This window comes from Dasypus novemcinctus, chromosome 24 (assembly GCF_030445035.2).
Source record: "Dasypus novemcinctus isolate mDasNov1 chromosome 24, mDasNov1.1.hap2, whole genome shotgun sequence".
In the NCBI taxonomy this organism is placed as follows: domain Eukaryota; kingdom Metazoa; phylum Chordata; class Mammalia; order Cingulata; family Dasypodidae; genus Dasypus; species Dasypus novemcinctus.
Genome location: NC_080696.1, coordinates 41,344,591 through 41,364,683, shown reverse-complemented (window position 1 = coordinate 41,364,683; position 20,093 = coordinate 41,344,591). Strand labels below are relative to the sequence as shown.

Sequence of the window (20,093 nt, the reverse complement as noted above, 5' to 3'; positions counted from 1 at the left end):
ATTTTCTATCTACATCCTCTTCCCTGGGGATCTCATCTAGTCCCATGCCTTTAATATTTAAATGCTAAAGACTCCCAAATTTGTATTTATATTTCAGTCCTGTCCTCCGAATGACAACTCTTGCACTTAACTGTCTACCTGCTTTCTCTACTTGGTTGTCTAACAGGTACTTTAAATTTAATGTGTTCAAAACCAAACTCCTGATCTTCCTCCCTAAACCTGCCCACCATTCCCTCTCCCCACTGCCCCCACTCTTTTCCATCTAGTTAATGGCAACCAGATTCTTCAGTTTCTCAAGCCTAAAAGACTAGAAAACAGATTTTCTTTCTCACATGTCTCATAGGAAACCTTATGAGCTTACCTTGAAATTATATCCAGAATCCAATCTCTTCTTACTACTTACTTCTTACCACTGCTATTACTCTGGTCCTTACTACCATCATCTCTTGCTTGGAATATTCAATAGCCTACTTGTGGGTCTCTTCTTCCACCTTTGCCCCTTCTCTATAGGGCAGCCAGAATGACCCCTAAAGTCAGATCTTGGCATTCCTCCACTTAAAACCCTCCAGTGGTCCCCCAAGTCACTCAGATTAAATGCTACCTCTAGGATCAGGCACGCTTCTGTCTCAGGACCTCTGCACCTGCTGTTTCCTCTACCTGAAATCCTTTTCATCAGGTAATTGCATGGCTTACTCTTCAGGTGTATTTTTATTCAACTGTCATTTCAGTGAGGCTTTCCCTTGATCATCCTATTAAAAAATGACCTGTTCTCTCTGATCTGCTTTGCTTTTCTCTTCAGCATATATAACCCTACAATTTACTATATAATGTACTTATTTATTTTGTTCACCATCTCCTTTCAATTAGAATATAAGCTCCATGAAGGCAGGGATTTTAGTCTGTTTTGTTCACTGCTATATTTCCAGTTCAGAAACAATCACTAGTACACAACAGGTTCTTAGGAAATTTTTGCTGAATGAATGGGAAGAAAGTAGGCTCTCAAAATGAGTTTTCTGTGATGATGGTGGTGGTGATGGGGAGACAAACAAACCACTCTTCATCTCTGGATATCTTTCAAATATTTTTAAATTACCTTTCACCCCTTTGTATAGAGTGCCCATTCCAAGTTCAGAGTGCTATCACCTTCACATTGCTGATAAGTTCACAAACTTTTCAGTTACAAATTGGTCCTTAAAGTTTTTTTTAAGTAGGTGGACGGCTTTTTTCTAGAGAGCCACCAGTTTCAATAAAATATCCACAGTCAATAGATGAAGGCAAAAAAAAATCATGAATGCATGTTAAGGAAAAAATAAGCCATGCTAGTTCAACTCAGGGTGAAAAAGAATGGCATGGGATGTCTTTGGAGGTGCATGTCAGGGAAAGAAGATTAGAGGAACGAAGAACTGGGATATAATCAGTTCTTCAATCTTAGGCCAAGCAAGTTAGACATGGTTCTGACTTTTTCAGCTGGAGAAGAGATGCAGGAGAGACCATAATAAATGCAATCAATTCTAATAAGCTCAGGTCTGAACCTCTAAAATTATTCAGCATGGCAGCTGGTAGCAACCTCTAGGTATATATAAAACAATCTGACAACCACAGAGGAAGAAGGAAAAAACCAGAGCTAGACAGTTTTCCTAAGAGTATCTGAGCTAAGTCTCTCATTGTATAGAGCATCTACACAGCTAAGTGGTAGAAGACATAGAACTCTTCTCACATGTCCCACAGGACACCTCATCAGCTTACTCACTCATCCATTCATTCACTGAGCACTTATTTCTGTGCTTTGGAAATACTGGGTACTCAGAACCCTAAAACAAACAACCTAGTATACCTAACATTAATGAGCTCCTTATTTAGTTGGGAAAACAAAACGATAATTACAGAGTACAAATTCCATTACTTAGGTAGGCATAAGGGGCTTTGGGGAACACAGAGGAGGGACATCTGACCTAGAAGAATTCCCACTGGAGGTAATGAACAACTGAAAATTAAAAACAAACAAACAAACAAACCAAAAAAACCCACAATAGCTATAGGTGACAACTAGGCAGCAAAGAGGAATGAACATTCTAGGCAGAAGGAACAACATATGCAAAAGCAGTATCATGTACACACAGGGGAGAGGCCGCTTAGGTGGACCATTAAAGGAAACCAATAAGGCTCCACCAATAAATTTTAAGCGGGGGAGAGACAAGATCAGATCTGAGTTTAGACGAATCTCCCCAGCAGTTACACTCCTTTTAGAGAGCAAGATCAGGAAAATGTTTCCTGATGAATCTGTTATGCTTCCTTATCAGGGTTCCCTCTTTGCCTTGACTATAAGGAAGATCCAAGATGAGTTTATATTCAAACAGAGGAAGCAATTCCATTTCTGCTTATTGCTGATTCCATCCACCCCCACCAATGGATTTCAAAGTAAAAGCAATGGATGTATATGGTAAAAAAAATCAAACTATACAAAAATGTATCAAATATACTCAACAAATATTTATTGAGCACCTACTAATACATTTTCTTCTCCTGTACTCTTCCTACCACCCCAGGCCTCTCTCCTAAGACAAACCACCCACTTTCTTGTGTACATTTTCAGGGATGGGGTGAGGTGAAGCTGGTGTATATACATGTCTCCATCTCCTAATATAACCTTCCATATCAGCACACATTTCATTTTTAAAATGGCCATCTAGAGAGTTCTGGGCGTTAACATCTTCTGCGCATGCCGACCCGCACACCAGGTGAGACAGCTCTCCGAGAAGGAGGTGATGCGCGAGCCTTAGCTTGGATTTTTTTGAGTACTTGGGATGTTTTGATACCCACCAGACTTGCAGCTAGTGGTGGAAGTTTTGATCAATATCTTGGATTTTTAAAAAATTCTAGATTTCGTGTTCTACACTGAAGTCATCATGAACTTTTTCCAACTCCTGATGAAAAAGAAGGAACTTATTCCTTTGGTGGTGATCATGACCTTTGCTGCAGGCGGAGCCTCATCTTTTGCTGTATATTCCCTTTGAAAAACCAATATGATCATTGATCGAAAAGGAAATCCAGAACCTTGGGAATCTGTGGATCCTAATATACCTCAAAAGCTTCTAACAATCAAGCAGGAATGGAGGCCCATTGAAGAACTGCAGAAGGCCCAAAGGGCAACCAAATGACCAGTCATCGCTTCTTTCTTCCGAAGAATACTCTATGAATCTAGTGGAACCATTTCCGCACAAACTAGATTATGGATACCAGTGTGCAGAAATGCTTCTGCTCCATTTTGAGAGTTTGCCTACATTTTTGGACTATGCAAAAGGAATTAAAGGTAGTACAGCAATACTGTCTATTCCAAAAATAAGTTTCTGTGTTTGGTTTCTTGCTGTAAATTTGAATTTTGTGTATTGAAACTTTTATGTTAATGATGCCTGAATGTTTGCCTTGAAATGTTTAAAGATTGTGCTCTTAATAAAATACAATTTGTGTAACAAAAAAATAAAAAAAAAATAAAATGGCCATCTAGAATTCCACTCAATGTATCTACTGTAATTTAATTAGTGCCCCATTCATGAATATTTAGGTCATTTCCAGTTTCTTTTTGGCTACTAGAAATAATGCTGCAGTGAACACTCATGTTCATTCTGGCACACTTTTGCATGTGCATTCTTTTTTTTTTTTTAAGATTTACTTATTTATTTCTCCCCCTCCTTCCATTGTCTGCTCTCTGTGTCCATTTGCTGTGTGTTCTGTGTCTGCTTATATTCTCATTAGGCGACTCTGGGAACCAATCTTGGGATCTTCCAGAGTGGGAGAAAGGCAATCATTCTCTTACGCCATCTCAGCTCCCTGGTTTGCTAAGTCTCTTTTATTGTCTCTCCTCTGTGTCTTTTTTTGTTGCATCATCTTGCTGCGTCAACTCTCCGCATTGCCCAGCACTCCTGCATGGGGACGCACTCTGCATGGGCCAGTTTGCCACGCGGGCCAGCTTGCTTTCACCAGGAGGTCCTGGGTATTGAATCCTGGACCTCCTATATGGTAGACAGGAGCCCAATCACTTGAGCCACATCTGCTTTCCTGCCTGTGTATTCTTATGGCAAATACCTAGTAGGGAAACACTGTGAATGTGATTAATCCCACTCAATGGTATGCTTTGGAGTGGTTGAGATGGAAAAGTTTATGTTGTATACATGTTCCCACATTAAAAAAAGAAAGAAAGAGCAACTAAAGGACAATGACAACTAAATGCATTACATGATCCTGGGTGGGATCTAACAAGAGGGAAGGAAAAGCTTAAAAGGACATTATTGGGACATATGAAAAAATTGGAATATTGGCTATAAACTTTATATCAATGTTAAATTTCTTGAACTGGATAACTGTACTTAAAATGGTTACATAAATGAATATTCTTGTTCTTGGGAAATGCAGTAAGTGTTCAAATAGTATGATGTGTACAACCAACACTCAAGTGTTCAGAAAATGGTGAATAGACAGGCAGACAGATGGATAAAAAGAGAAATAATGTCAAATATAGCAAAATGTTAAAATTTGGTGGACCTGGATATCTGGGAGGAGTAGAGGAATGTTGGAGTTCTCTGCATGAGGTTTGTATTATTTTTGTAACTGCCCTGTAAGTTTGAAAGTATTTCAAAATAAAAAGTTTTAAAAAAGGTATTTACATAAAATATATGGAAAGATACTGATAAACTGTCTTCCAAAAAGGTGTACCAATTACATGTCCATTCTCGATATATTTAAGATTATCTATTTCCCCATATTTTCACTGTGAGGAAACAACTGGACATTATCCTACTTGAAAAACTACAACAAGCTGATAAAAAATGGGATGCTCATCTCCATTTTATAAATGTGGAATCCAAGTTCCAAAAGGTTAATTAACTTAATTAAGGTCCCATCCTTAAATAAGTGGTGGGAGCTTAGATTTTTGACCCCAATCTAAGTTTTCTGACTATAAAGTGTAAGTTTTTTCTACTATGTTACATGCTTCCCACATATAAAAATAGAAGTAAATATGCTTCATATTTAAAGTCAGATACAAATAAAGGCAAGCATCAAAGCTGCTGAAGAAGAAAGATAAAAGAGACCAGAAACAAAACCACACAAAGCCGGAAAATGTGCCTCATGTGGGGCTCATTGTATCCAAAAGACAGGAACTACGTCAATGTGTGTTTTTCAAAATTAACAGTTTTAATGAGAATAAAATGAAGCAAAAAGTTACATGGAATGAGACATGAACAACAATCCCTGAATTACCCTTCCCAGAAGAGATTTCTACCAGACTCTAAATAAAGAAATTTTCGGTTTCAGGTAGTTCCACAGATACCAAACCTGAATTTCTCAACTTCCCACCCTCTTTAATCTTGCTGATAAAAATGGGTGAAAAAGAGTTGCAAAAGAATGTTCCTTACCTACCTCAACAGAGGTGGGGGTGGTGGTGGCACGGGGCTGCTGGTGGCAGAGAGAGTATCAGGGGCTGTAATTTTCAAAAAGGAAATACAGGAAGAATCATCCTTTTTTTGGCACCAGAACATTTTAGCATACCTGACCACAGCTCATCCTAGCCCAAAGTGGGAGATACTCTGATCAACTGCAGTGGTATACTAAGGAACAAATGACTTTTACCTATTTGTTTGGGGTGTTAAGTAAAGAATAGGCTGTCAAATTCAGGAGACTTGAAGCTGCATATGTTCTCTCTATCTATAGGAAGTGGCCTGCCAAAGGTCACTGGTACCTACCAGACAGGAAACTATTTCAGCCACCTCAAGTTTTATACGCATACATACACACACAACACACACACAGTTTCATTAGCTACTAATAAATGTAGCTTCCCTAGGAACAGATTTCAGCCCAAGGTGGTGTCAATTTTTCACACACCAAGGAGATGGGAAGAGCTGCTGGCACAGAGAGCAGGGGAGATAACAGGTTTATCTGCTGGCCAACACTGCTCAGCTGCTCTGTCATTTCGACAGGATAAAATGGAGGTGAAGGATGGTTGTGGAACTGTCAATGCAGACGGGGTAGATGTATGGTTCTTCCTGCACAGAGGAACTTCTAAGGCAAGGCCCAGGAGGAGCAGAACACACAGACAGAAAGAAAGACACACACACACTCCAAAGGAATCCACAAGGCCCCAGGGAGGGACAGGCAAAGCAAATCTGTATTTTCAAACCACTGGGTAGGCAGGCAGATGTATTGGTGGAATGCCAGAGCCAACCGGTATTGAAATTGTTCCAGTGTAACTCCCTGCCTACTGGGTGCCCTTCTTAACAGTCGGATAACTGGCTGCCTCAGACACTAATTACTGAAATTGCTTGGAGGGGTGGATCTGGCCCAGTCTTCCTCAGCTCAAACCTTTTAGGTCTTCTCCTAGGTGATTAGCAATGGATTAGATTCCTGGGTATACGCAAGGTGGCTAAAGATTTGATTTTTCAGGGACTTTAAATTAAGAGTTTTAAAATTTTCAGAGTTGGAAGGAAAGTTAGAAATCTTTTGGTCCAACTCCTCTCTAGTTCTGGGTACAGAAACAATAGCCCTGAGAAGGGATGTGATTTGCCTTAGGTCAAGATTTACCTTTTCTTTTCTTCCTTAAATCATGACAAATACCTTTAAGACTCTGATGAACCCTTATGCATGCTATCGCTCCCAAAATAAATACATGAGCTTAATATCTTCCACAGAATTTCAGAATGTTTCCATCTCTTAGGGGTGGCTCCTTGGTTACAAACCCTTGAATAGCACAACCAGACTGGAAATCACTGCAACCAGCCTCTTCGAGTATACACCATATTTGTAAAGAATGGGGATGGACTAGCACTTCTCAGAAGAAAAAAAACGTAGTCCAAATTCCAACTGGTGTTGTGCTAACATCACCTGTCTCTGTGACATGGAGAGCCTCTTATCAATAGGAAGGACTGTTTACATCCATCAGTGCCTCACTCCTGAGAAAGACAAACAGGAACACTGAAAGAACTAACTCCTGGGATCAGCTCCAGAAATGCCAGAAGTGAATTAATTAACCTTATGTGGGGGTGTTAGGATCAGATATACTTGGGTTCAAATCTTGCCTCTTGCACTCACCAGCTGGTTACACTACGGGCATGTTGCTCAACCATTTGAGTCTCAGTTTCCTTATTTGGAAAATACAGTTATGCCACCTATTAATTATGTTGTATCAAATGATATAATATGTGCATAAAAGGCACTCAAAAGACATTAGTTTGAGATCTGCTGTATGGAAAAAGCATTGCAAGAGATTCTCTCCCTTATGCACCTGTCATATTGACATCATTTATAAGATCATCCATCTCAAATTTACTCCTTCTGTACTATATCATGATTACATGTCCACTACTGAACATGCTTTAGTCTGCACGGAAGATATTCCTAGATCCTAACTAGGCCCTGCTGAGAAAAACAGGGACCTAGATCATTTGACTTTGTCAGACGGTAGGGCTATTTTCTATCAATCAAGATTTTTTCTAACCCTAAAATGGAACAAGGCCAACCGCTCAGACTCTTTAATCCCACAATAAATTAAAATGAGGTGCTTATGTGTGGCTGCCTATAAAGCCGAATAATACAAGATTCTGAGAGACCTGCAGAGAGCACTGAGGTGGGTAGTGGCTATCTGCCAGTAAGCTGAAGGACACAGCACATCTAAGCAAAGATTGTCCTGCCTTTTAATAAAAACAAATGCGCTTGGTCACGGTAATCATTTGCCTTTTTTATCTTGCTTCAAGAACTGAAAAAACAAATGTGATCTGTAAAGAAAATTAAATACATTCTGTTTTAGGAGTTTCATAACCACAGGGCAATGACGTGATATATAGGGCTACTCCTTTATTTAAATATCTGAATACCTACTCTGGGCCAGACAATGTACCAAATACTAGGACTGTAGAGATAAAAGATAATCTACTCTAGAGAAGCTCATCAACTTATGAGCAAAGCTAAGAAATAAACTATAATAGAATGAAAGTGACATGCATGGGATATGCACAGCACATATGTGAAGAGCCCCTAATTCAGTAATGGTTGGGGTACATGGGGCTGGCTATATAGAAGTTCTGAGGGTCAGAACTGAGACAAAGGAAAACATTTTTCTCAGTGATTCTTGGGAGGGATGCAGAGCTGGCTGTGTTACACTTGAAAGTGAAAGGCTGTGAATTCACAGCTCCAAGGTTTCTATGGTAAAGTTGGTAGACAGAAGCCAGTTCTATGGGCACATCTACTTCCTGAAGCACAGACTTGGACCATATTCTTGAAATCAGGGATACATAAAACACTATATCAACAATTCTCCCAAGTGGGGGTAGGGAGAGGATAAAGAAGGTGAGGAGGTTAACAATTTCTAAATGTGACTTCCTAATCCTTCCATGCCAAGAAATGTGCCTCCAAATTTCAAGTGTCCTGCTTGCACCTCTGGTGATGTTTTAGTCCCGGAAGGCAGGGAAGATTACATTCACCAGAAAGGAAAGAGGCATTAGTAAGCAGAACTGGGCCCCAGGAGAAGGCCTTGGGACCTTCAGCACAGAACTGACATTGATGCAATAATTTATTTATAAAATAGTTACAGGAATCCTATAATGAATAAGATACAGAGTTTGGGGACAAAGACAATCAAGACACTGATCCTGTCTTCCAGGTGCTTGGGGTCTACTATATCTAAAAGTACATGACAGAAAAGGATAGGGAATTGGTAAAGCAAAGACTCTCAACAGCAAGGGCATCTGAGAAGATTGATAGGTAAATGGCATTAATTGGTATCTAAATACTGGCCCAGCCTGGCTAGTTGTGGAATGATTTCACCCAGCTTCAGAGCCTGCAACTGTCTTCCAGGAGCCCAAATGGTTAAGACAGACACATAGGTCAGCCAGAGTTCTGTTCTTAGGATGGAGATGGTCCCTCTACTTCAACAATCAGGATTGTCTCTTGGCAAGATCTTGCAGAGCCACTTTAAAAGCCAAGGCCATGCTGCAGAGTTGCCTTTGTTTCCGTGGAACATCCAAGGCCACTAGCACTTTTATTTTAAGGAAATTAAAGAGCTGTGCTCATCTTTTATTTCTAAAATTAAAACTATTTCTGTTTTATTGCTAACCCTCATTACCTACCTACTGCTGCCTTCCCTCCACCCAACTCCCCAAGATGGACAGACATCCTGGTTTCTGTTAAGACTGTAGCTGCAGGGAAGTGGATGTGGATCAAGCGACTGAGCTCCCACCTACCATGCGGGAGGTCCTGGGTTCTGTCCCAGGTGCCTCCTAAAGAAGATGAGCAAAAACTGGAAAATGACCTTATACGGAAGGTTCAATGCGGATCAGCAGAATATCCATGTCTACATAAAATACCATGACTTTAAAATGCTGTTTGACCTAAAGTAAGGGGGAAATGGAAAGGAGAAATGAGTTTATATGGCTACGAGTTTCTAAAAAAGAGTCTGGAGGCTGGCAGAAGGTTTGCCCTCATGCACAACTGAGCAGAGTCAGAGAGACAGATAAAGCAGATACAACCCCCAGATATTGGTTCCTTTGAGGGCTAAAGAGACCCATGGGAGTTATGGTCATGGCCGATGGGGTTAACTACCAGGGCAGATGGCCCCTCTTTGGAAATGGTGTTTATGTGTGATGAATCTGGACTCAGATGGGATCTCCCTTCATAAGACTTTCATGCTAATGTGCTGGAGGTGCAGTTAATGTTGAGGTTTAAGATATATTTAGGGGATTTGAATCTCTGGACTGACAATGTGATAGCCAGATCCTGAGCCTCAACAGACTCCAGCACCTACAATCTGATTTATTGGACTTACCACACTCAGCTAAGATGGAGTTGAAGAAGGACAACCACCACACCATGGAGCCTAGAGTGATTACAACTGAAAATGGGAGGATTGCATCCAGCATCCAGGTGGAATCTGACCCTCCTCTTGACATAGAGGTGCAATGGACACAACCAATCCAATGTCCACATAGAAGAGGTGGCATTGGATTGGGAAAAGTGGACATAATGGACAAAGGGTATGGGGAAAGGCAGGAAGAGATGAGAGGTGGAGGCGTCTTCAGGACATGGAGCTGCCCTGGATGGTGCTTCAGAGGTAATCACCGGACATTGTAAATCCTCACAGGGCCCACTTGATGGAATAGAGGAGAGTATGGGCCATGATGTGAACCAATGTATATGAGGTGCAGAGGTGCCCAAAGATGTACTTACCAAATCCAATGGATGTGTCATGATGATGGGAACGAGTGTTGTTGGGGGGGGGAGAGGGGGGGTGGGGGCGTGGGGTTGAATGGGACCTCACATATATATTTTTAATGTAATATTATTACAAAGTCAATAAAAAATAAAAAAATTAAAAAAAAAAAAAAAAAAAAGAAGATGAGCAAAGACAGCAAGCTGACATGACAGGATGGTGCGGCAAGCTGATGTAACAAGATGACACAACAAAGAGACACAAGCAAGAAAAAACACAATGAGAGACACAACAAAGCAGAGAGCAGAGGTGGCTCAAGTGATTAGGTGCCTCCCTCCCACACAGGAGTTCCCAGGTTTGGTTCCAGTGCCTCCTAAAAAAGACAAGCACACAACGAACAGACACAGCAAACGTGAACAATGGGGTGGGGGCAGGCAGTGGAGAAAGCACTAAATAAAAAAAGACTAAAGCTGCAAACAGGATGTTTAAAATACCCTGATTAGACTGATCTTAACTTCAGCAGTGGTGTGTTGGAATACAGATTAATCTGTTCCATGCCTGGCACTGGCAGCTGAAGTAGCAGGAGGCCCTGTCAAATCAAGCCATAACATTACACTCTGCCTTTATTATTATTATTTTCCCTTTTTACATTTCATTATAATGGACCTATGCCTAGCAGGAGATGTGGCAACCCAAGAAGAGTCACGCATGTGTACTCAGCCACTTCAGTTAAATATTAATGCAAGCCAAATCATTCTTCTCAAGACAAATGGATCTGTGTATCTTTATATAGACCCTTTTAACACATACACAAAGTACATATATTCTCATTCTTCACATTTACTGAATACTGAATATATGGCAGGCATTGAGCTAGAGACTGTAGAATAAAAGAGGCAACATTTATTGAGAAGTACTATGTACCTATTGTTGCTTTGCACATATTATTTCACATAATTCTCACAACAACCCTGTTGTGAGATTAAATTTTATTATTCACTTCATTTTATAGATGAGAAACTGGAGACTCAGTCAGCAAAAGATAATTGCCCTCTCAGGGTCTCACAGCTAGGAAATAACCTGGTTAGTTCTATTACAATGAAACTTGATCATTTTCCTCAAGAATTAAAAAATGGGAAGCAGATGTGGCTCAGGTGACTGGGCTCCCACCTACCACATGGGAGGTCACTGATCTGGATCCCCATGCCTCCTCAAGAAGACAGCAACCTGGTGTGGTGGGCAGGTATGGCAAGTTGACACAACAAGAGACACAAGAAGGAAAAAAAAAAAACATAATGAGAGACACAACAAAGCAGGGAGCAGAGGTTCCTGGTGCCTCTTAAAGAAGACAGCAAGCAGATGCAATGGACAGATGTGGTGAGCTGACGCAACAAGGTGATGCAACAAGAGATGTGGGAGGAAAAACATGAGAGATACAAAAAAAAAAGCAGGGAACGGAGGTGGCTCAAGTGATTGGATACCTCCCTCCACATCAGATGCCCGGGTTTGGCTCCCAATGCCTCCTAACGAACAAAAGGAAGATGAACAGACACAGCACAGCAAGTAAAAAACAACAAGGGGGTGGGGAGAAATAAATAAATAAAATAAATCTTAAAAAAAAAACAAAACCCAATAAGCAGATGAAAAAAAGCATTCAACCTCACTAGAAACAGCCAAAACAATGAGATAGTTTTATCTGATGAAGCTTTCAAAATATTTAATGCCTGGAAGGAGGTAGGGAGGTGAGCTCTAATACACTGCTGTACATATGAGTACTTCTCATGTTACACCAAAACTACTCTGTTCTTGGAAGCTCCCTAAAGAAGGTAAATTCCTCAAAGACAAAGGGGCCTTCTCTATTCCTCTTTGCACCTTCAATTACAGTGCAGTGTTCAACTACTGCTAAATCTAACATCATAACAAAATAAGGTAACAACTAGCTATAAACAACATTCAATATTTTGAGAGGGTATAGGTAGGCCAAATCCAGATGAATAAGTAGAAATTTATTAGACAAAAGGGAAGGGCATTCCAGGCTAAACACAAGAGGTTGTATGGAGAGATGAAGGAGCAGAGCATTGGACAGGTAGGTAGGTGGGCGACAGGATTGAAAATAAGGGAAGAAAAATGAGAGAGCTCTGTACGTGTGCCTGTTCATGCCCTATTCTGGCCTTTTTCACCTCCGCTTGGATCAACATGCAAGTAAAACCTGGGCATTTTTATCTATAATGGGGAATTGTACTCTGAAAGTCAGCCCTCTATCACTTTTCAGCCCTTTTCTCTCTACCTGGGACCCATCATCTGTTATTTTCTCCTTTTCCTCTTCCCTTCCTACCTTAATAAATTGCTAGCCTAATAAAAAAAAATTAAAAATAAATAAAAACAAAAGAAAAGTGAGAAAGAGCCTTTTACACTATACTAAGGAGTAGATTTTATCCTATAGGACCTATAGGATAGATTGTAAAGATAAACAGAATGATCAGATTTATGTTTCAGAAAAACCATCTTGAATGATTATGTACAGAGATTACAATAGAAAAGACACAGGGCCAGGCAAAGATTATTACAGAAACATACATAAACACCATATATTGCATTTAGGTGTATCTAACAGTTAATTCTCCCTGAGCAAAAACCGAAATAGTTGCTTTTTCAGAAAGAAGTACCATTTCCTTCCTCCTCCCTTCTCAGGGGAAGGAGAGAAGTATAATATAAAGAATACTAGACTAGAGTTAGGAGATTTAGGTTTCCAGTTCAGACTTTGAGGCTCTTCCCCACATACTCTCTGGGCCTTAATATTCTTTTCCACTCCTAGGCATTTACCCAAGAAATAATGAAAACAAACAGCCACAAAAAAGACTTGTATAAGAATATTCAAGGCAGTTCTATTCCTAAAGGCTAAAAACTTGAAAGAGGTTGCCAATAGTAAAAATGGAAAAATAAGCTATGGTTTATCCATATAATGGATTAGGACCCAGCAGTATAACAGAACAAACCACTTATGCCTGTTACATAGATGAATCTCAAAAACAGTATGCTGAGCCAAAGAAGACTTACCCCAAAAGAGTACAAATTGTATACTCATAAATATGAGATTTGAGATCAGGCCAATCTAAATCTATGGTGAAAAAAATAAAAATGGTGGTTACCTTTGTGAGGTAGGGGGAGGGATCTTACTAGGAAAGGGCATGAGGGAACTTTCTGGGGTGGTGGTAATGTTCTTTATCTTGTTAGAGTATATATTTGTTAAAATTCATTAAGTGGTACACTCAAGATCTGTGCATTTCCATTTATATAATTTTATCTAAAAAAAGAACAAATAATTATTGAACTCTTATGTTAATGGAATGAATGCTGAAGTGTTTAAGGATGAACTATACTTATGTCTGCAACTTATTTCATCATCAAAAAATAAGATGGATGGATGACAGATGGATAAAATAAATACAGCAAAATGTTAATTGCAGAATCTAAGTGGTGGGTACAGTTCTTTCAAATTTCTGTATGTTTGAAAATCTTCTTAATAAATGTTTGGGGAAAGGAGGTGAGAAAAGAGGTGAGAGAGATGTGAACTTGGAATATAAATGGTGAGATTCCCAAAGGCTGTTTTTCCGTAAAGTTGTTTTCATATGTCTGCTCTTTGAAAATCGGAATGCATTTTCCAGTGACACAGGCCCACTGAAATCCATTTAACCTGAAATATAGTAAAAATCACCTCACTATTCTCAGTTTTCGGTTGAGATGAGATTTTGCAAACATTGTCTTAGCACCTACTGGATGCTTTTGCCTTTGGCTGACTCACTTATTTTCATTGTCCCCATGGAATTCCTTTCCCTCCTTTCAGAATGTTCCAGAAGCACTATGGAGAAAAGGTGTTTAAGCGCTATCTTAACTAATTTATATCCTTGTATCTGTGGGAAATTGTGCCTGTAGCAAGAAGGGATTATGTATGTTCAAGAAATGCTTCTTTTGGCTTCATTACTATTCCCCAAGGGCTCAGAGTGAAAAGATCAGAATGATGTGGCATCTGACATCCCCTTTCAGGGCTTGGGCAGAAGCATGAAGTTTCCTAGGTCAAGTACTCATCTATAGGGGAAGACTCACATTGTAGATGGGATGATGGAGAGGTCCGTGAAGGTTTTAGCGCCTGTCACGTGCATATAAATCAACTTCTATGGACAATGACTCCCATCTGTAGTTTTCTATTTTGTTTTTAATGGTTCCTACAATGTGCTTTGTCAGTGAAACCAACCCCATCATTCCAGTGACAGGAGTGCAGACTGGGTATGCTGGTTCTGGGAAGCACCATGAAGGATGATCTGGGCACCAATGACTTTAGGACCTCTGAGAAGGCCTGACCAAACTCTACCCAAGAGGGATGGTCTATACAAAATGGCAGCAATCTGGCTATGGCCGAGACTGCCAGTTGCGAAGCCAATACCCATTCTCTTCTTATTTCTTAGTAATAGAATTCATTTTATTTGGAGAGGTAATATGCCCAGCTTTAAAACAAAACAAAACACACTACAGCTTCTCTTAAAGGTAGGAGTGACTATGTGACTAAATTCAGGCTAGAAATTTAACTGCAGCTGGTATATGGAACTTCCAGGGGGCCATGCCCCCTTCTGTTCTTCCTCTTCCCTCTTTTGCTTTCCTATTGTTTAGAATATAAACAATAACTGGAGCTATTTGGGAGAATGAGGCAATCTTGAATATGGAAGCCAGGTACTTTTACAGGTGCTTGGGGGTACATCAACAAGCAAATCTAATATGCCCAGAAGAACAGACCAGTTTACAAACATAATCCAGTATCTATTTTTGGAATTCATAAACAATATCAAACTGCCACAACCTCCATCTTTGTAATGGCAGAATTAAATGTCTGGAGTTTTAGCACCTTTGTTTTATCCTCACAAATAATCACCTCAGCAGCACCTATATCTGGCTGTATTTTGAAAAACTGCCTTAAGGCTGACTACCCAGATACAGGCTCTGACTCTCCAAACTGAGTCCTTTTATTGAGTGCTTTTGATGAAGACAGCCGTACATCAGGTATGGCTGATTCACAGTGTAGTTTCCCATAGCATATCACTTTCAGGAGTTAATTTCATCTAACTTAAACTGACTCTATGGCCAAAAAGCTCTTTTGGGGTCTGAAAAGTACATTATACAGTTACCACTCCTTTCCCTACCCCCATCCAACAAAACACACACATACAAAATCTTTTAGATCATAAAACAAGACTGGTACATACACCCTGAATATCTGTAGTGTGATTTTTTAAAGTGTTCTTTTTAATGGTTAGCTTATTGTATTCTAAAAGGTTGGGAAAGTGCAGCAGAATCCTGTCAAATCATGACACACTACTACCTGGATTCTGATACATTGAAGGTTAAGCACAAATGCTCAGAATCCTTCCCACTGCGCCCCCGCCCCCATCAGTGATTCCTTCACTATTCCAATTTCCCACTTTCGAAGTATCAACCTGCTTGGTTGCAGGAGTGTTGGTCATCACAGCCCCAAAGTAAGGGGGTGTATTCATACTCCTTCAAAAGGCTTCTCTGGATATCTGTTCGAGACTTTTAAAATTCAGTTAAAAAAAAAAACAACACCTGAATTTCCAAGGCCTTCAGGGAAAGATTTAAAACTACTTCCTTACTACTTTCATGTTATTCACAAGTCCTACTTTTACACTCTTCAATCAGCCACTATCTCCTCCTTCTATTCTTCCCATATTAAGCAGGTAAGGTCCTCCTTTAAGTTGCTGCAGGCTTGCCAACTGTTGAGCACCACCACACACTCTTCCTCCAGGCTCTAGGGCTTCAGCTGATTTCCGCAGAAACCAGACCACTTGCTTGCACATCCAAGGCAGACTTATTTTCATTCTCTTGAAGTCTGACTTCTTAACCCTTCTTCTATTAGCCAGGAATATGGAGGAATATGGTGGAGTGAAAGGACAGAAGGAATTTCAAGGCTATTATAACATAGTTCTTTCATTTCTAGTTTGAGACTAAGTCATTCTATTACCTTTCACACATAAGAAAAACTACAGTGGAAATATGCAGTCATCTCTGTGAAAATGCTTCAGGATCAAATTCTAACAGGGATCCAACACATCACAGGGAAGAGATGAAAAAACCTAGTTAATACTAAAACACATACTGCATTTGTGAAAAACAACTTCATGCTCTGTTTTAGTAAGCAGGATATAATCAACAATTGTCAAATATAAGGGCTCAAGAGAGCTGCATTCTTTTTCAATGGGTCTTTCTTAAGAGAGAAGAAAAAATGTTTGAGTATTATGTGCCAGATTACCATGTTAAGTGTTTCACATACCTTTTTCTCATTTAATATTCATGACTTGGAGCTATGAATTATTCTCCCCATTTTACAATGATAAAAACAAGGCCCAGAGAGATTCTGTACCTTACCCAAGTTCTCAGAGCCTGAATGATCTAACTACCAAGACTGGCTTTCTTTGCACTGCCTCAGATCTTTATGTTTATTAGCACCCAAGTTTCCAGGGCACTGCTTAGCAAACTGAGTTGTGGAAATAAGCAGGGAGCCCATTTTGAGCAAAGCTATAAAATGAAATGCCAATGTTTCTTTGCTTTTCACAAAAACAGATGATTTCTGGCAAAAACTGACTTCACAGTAATTTTTATAAAACAAATCTTACTTGTCTCTATCACTGTGGAATCCAAGAAGCATTCCTGCTTCATCATAAATATTTGGTAAAGGGAGATGATGAGATGCCTTGGCAGATGCTGAGCACAAATGCAAATCAGCAGCAGTATGTCCTCGCAGGTAACAGTATTCTATAACTGCCCTCTCAGCCTGACCCTATGATGTTCCTTCTTTAGTGAGACACCTCCACCAGAATTTTGAGAAGTTTTCCTGTTCCTGGGAAGCTTCTGACATTACCCTGGTAGCTCCTAAAGCTATCTAGAACTACATTTGGTAGACAGCAATGCATACTAGCACAGGGATACATGGATTTCACTCTTCAGCAAGAAATTAATAAGCAAATAATCAGAAAGTGATTCTTCCTTTCTGGGACTCAATTTCCCCAACATCTATAAAATTCTTCCCTTTCTCTACATCAGTGGTTCTCAATGGAGGAGGGCAGGGACGAGGCAGTGGAGAAGCACCCCCCCCAAACACACACACATTTGGTGATGTCTGGAGACAGTTTTGTTTGTTGCAACTGAGGGGCGTTCCTAGCATCTAGAGGGTAGAGGCTAAGGATGCTGTTAAAAACTCCCCTATGGGAAGTGGACTTGGCCCAGTGGATAGGGCATCCGTCTACCACATGGGAGGTCCGCGGTTCGAACTCCAGGCCTCCCTGACCTGTGTGGAACTGGCTCATGAGCAGTGCTGATGCGCGCAAGGAGTGCCGTGCCACGCAGGGGTGCGTAGGGGAGCCCCACACGCAAGGAGTGTGCCCCGCAAGGAGAGCCACCCAGCGCGAAAGAAAGTGGAGCCTGCCCAGGAATGGTGTCGCACACATGGAGAGCTGACACAACAAGATGACGCAACAAAAATAGATTCCCGTGCCGCTGACAACAGAAGCGGACAAGAACACGCAACAAATGGACACAGAGAACAGACAACTAGGGGGGTAAGGGGAGAGAAATAAATAAAAATGAAAAAACCCCAAAACTCTCCTATGCACAAAACAGCCCTCCACAACAAAGAATTACCTGTTCCAAAGGGATGGTTGTACTGAGGTTAAGAAAACTTGGTTTAAGCCAATGTTAACATGTATTCTGGCTAGAAAAATGCCTAAAATTCAAGGCTCTTGTTCATATGAGTTATTAATTTTGTAAAACTAAAGATTCCATTTATGAGATGAAATCACATAATGTCTGGAGTTGCCTTAATATATTCCAGGGGAAAAAAAGGGGGGGAGGTGAGATGAAACAAGACTGGCAAAATATTAATCAATGAAGTTGGGCAATGGGCACACAAGTGTTCAATATATAATTCTATTTACCTTTGTATATTTAAAAAGTTTTCCATAATAATTGTTTTTTCTTCTGATTGGATCTACTTAAAGGGATGTAAGAAATAAATCTTCCCTGTCTTCTCCCAGTATAAGACATGGTCTTCACCCTAGGTACTGCTTCTAGTTGAGTGAAAACAAGCAAGCCAAGCAACCTACCACAAGTAAGGGATGCCGGTGGAAGTACAAGAGAGAGACACTTGTACAGAACAGAAGTGGGAAATCAGGGAAGGCTGTAAGGAGGAAGTAGGATTGGGGGAAATTCCAATGAATAAGTAGTCAGTCTCTCTGAAAGGGAGTAGAAGAATGTCTCAGTCAAGGAAAGTATCCTGTGTTAAATTAGGGAGATTAAAAAAGAATAAAATACGGGGTGGGGAGTGGGTTATATGGGAACCTCTTATGTTTTTTGTTTTTTTTAAAAATGTTTTTTAATGTAATATTCCTTATGATCTATTAACTTTAATTAATAAAATAAAATAAAAGATTAAAAAAAAGAGAATAAAATGGAGGAACTGCAATAATTTAGTATGGCTGGACACAGGGTGAGAGGATAAGCAAAGGAATTAAAGCAAGGAACAGAGCTCTCTCGGCCTTAGAGCCATCTTGCTGGAAACCTCCGCGCCATGAGAGCCAAGTGGAGGAAGAAGCGAATGCGCAGACTGAAGTGCAAAAGAAGAAAGATGAGGCAGAGGTCCAAGTAAACTGTTAGCGCGTGCACCCTTGGAGACTGAGGGGAGCAGGAACATGGAATGCCCTAGGCCCGGGAACCTGGTACAAGTTACTGACTGCGTGCTACTGTCTAGAACTCTACACAATGGATCTAGAACTTCCAACGGTCGTCAGACTTCGTGAACACCTCTAAGAGACACCCATCTTGTTCACACCAAAGCAGTCCCTTTGGTCCTTTGCCCTGGACCTGTGACATTCTGGACTAGTTCTGTTCTCAGTTGTGGCCGAGTGTTAACACGTGTTAAAATAAATCATCTCTTTGGCTGTCTTAGCTGAAGAATCAAAAAAAAAAAAAGCAAGGAACAGAACTGGCCAGATGTTTAGGTCTTCTATGTCATGCTAGAGTCTAGATATTATCCTAAATCTATGTTAAGAAGTCTTTGAAGGATTAAGTCGCAGAGTCATGTAACCAGATTTGTCTTTTAGAGGCACTTGAGGCAGTTCATCTGCATCTTCTAGGGCTTATTTATTTATTTTTTTGAGGTACTGGGGCCAGTATTGAAGCTGGGACCTCCTATGTGGGAAGCTGGCACATCTGCTCTGCCTTCTAGGGTTTTCGAAAAGAGCAAAGGATCCACTGGAGAAAGGCAATACTTCCAATAGTTAGCCAGTTAATAGGAGAACAATGTAGCAATTATCTGAAAAAGGAACTAAGGGTATGGGGTGGGGTAGCAGGAGCCTTAGGAATTTCAAGATTAAACTCCAGAGGTTTTTGGTTTTAATACTAGAGACTGAAGGAGAGGTTTACCTTTCGGAGAGACCAAAACTGGGATTAACAGAGACGAATCTAGAAAAGGTATTGAAAAATAAAGTGAATTTAGTAGATTTATAGACAATAGCTAAGGAAGACAACAAATAATGTGGGCTGTGATTCCTTCCTGTCTCACTCTTTGAAAGTTTTGGGCTCATACAAGAGCTGTGGTACTCTGGCTACGAGTTTCTGCCAAGGTGGTTTAGGAGAATGCTGTCCTGGTCAAGGTCCTCTGCCCTCCTGCTCACCCCTCACCAGCCTTGATAACTCAGCCAGCATACTGCCTCAGTAACAGGCAAATCTAATTCTAGCTTAAACTCAATCCCTGAGACCACAGCACTGGAATGCCTCCTTTCCCAGAGTCCCACTACATTCTCTGCACGTTTGCATATGTCCTCCTCCCTGCCTAAAA

General features: G+C 40.4%; 1 protein-coding gene across 2 annotated transcripts in view; it reads right to left on the bottom strand.

Moving 5' to 3' along the window:
- Positions 1-20,093, bottom strand: part of CTNNBL1 (catenin beta like 1) — a 227,099-nt gene that overhangs the window by 36,028 nt on the left and 170,978 nt on the right. The gene's annotated exons all lie outside the window — the stretch shown is intronic.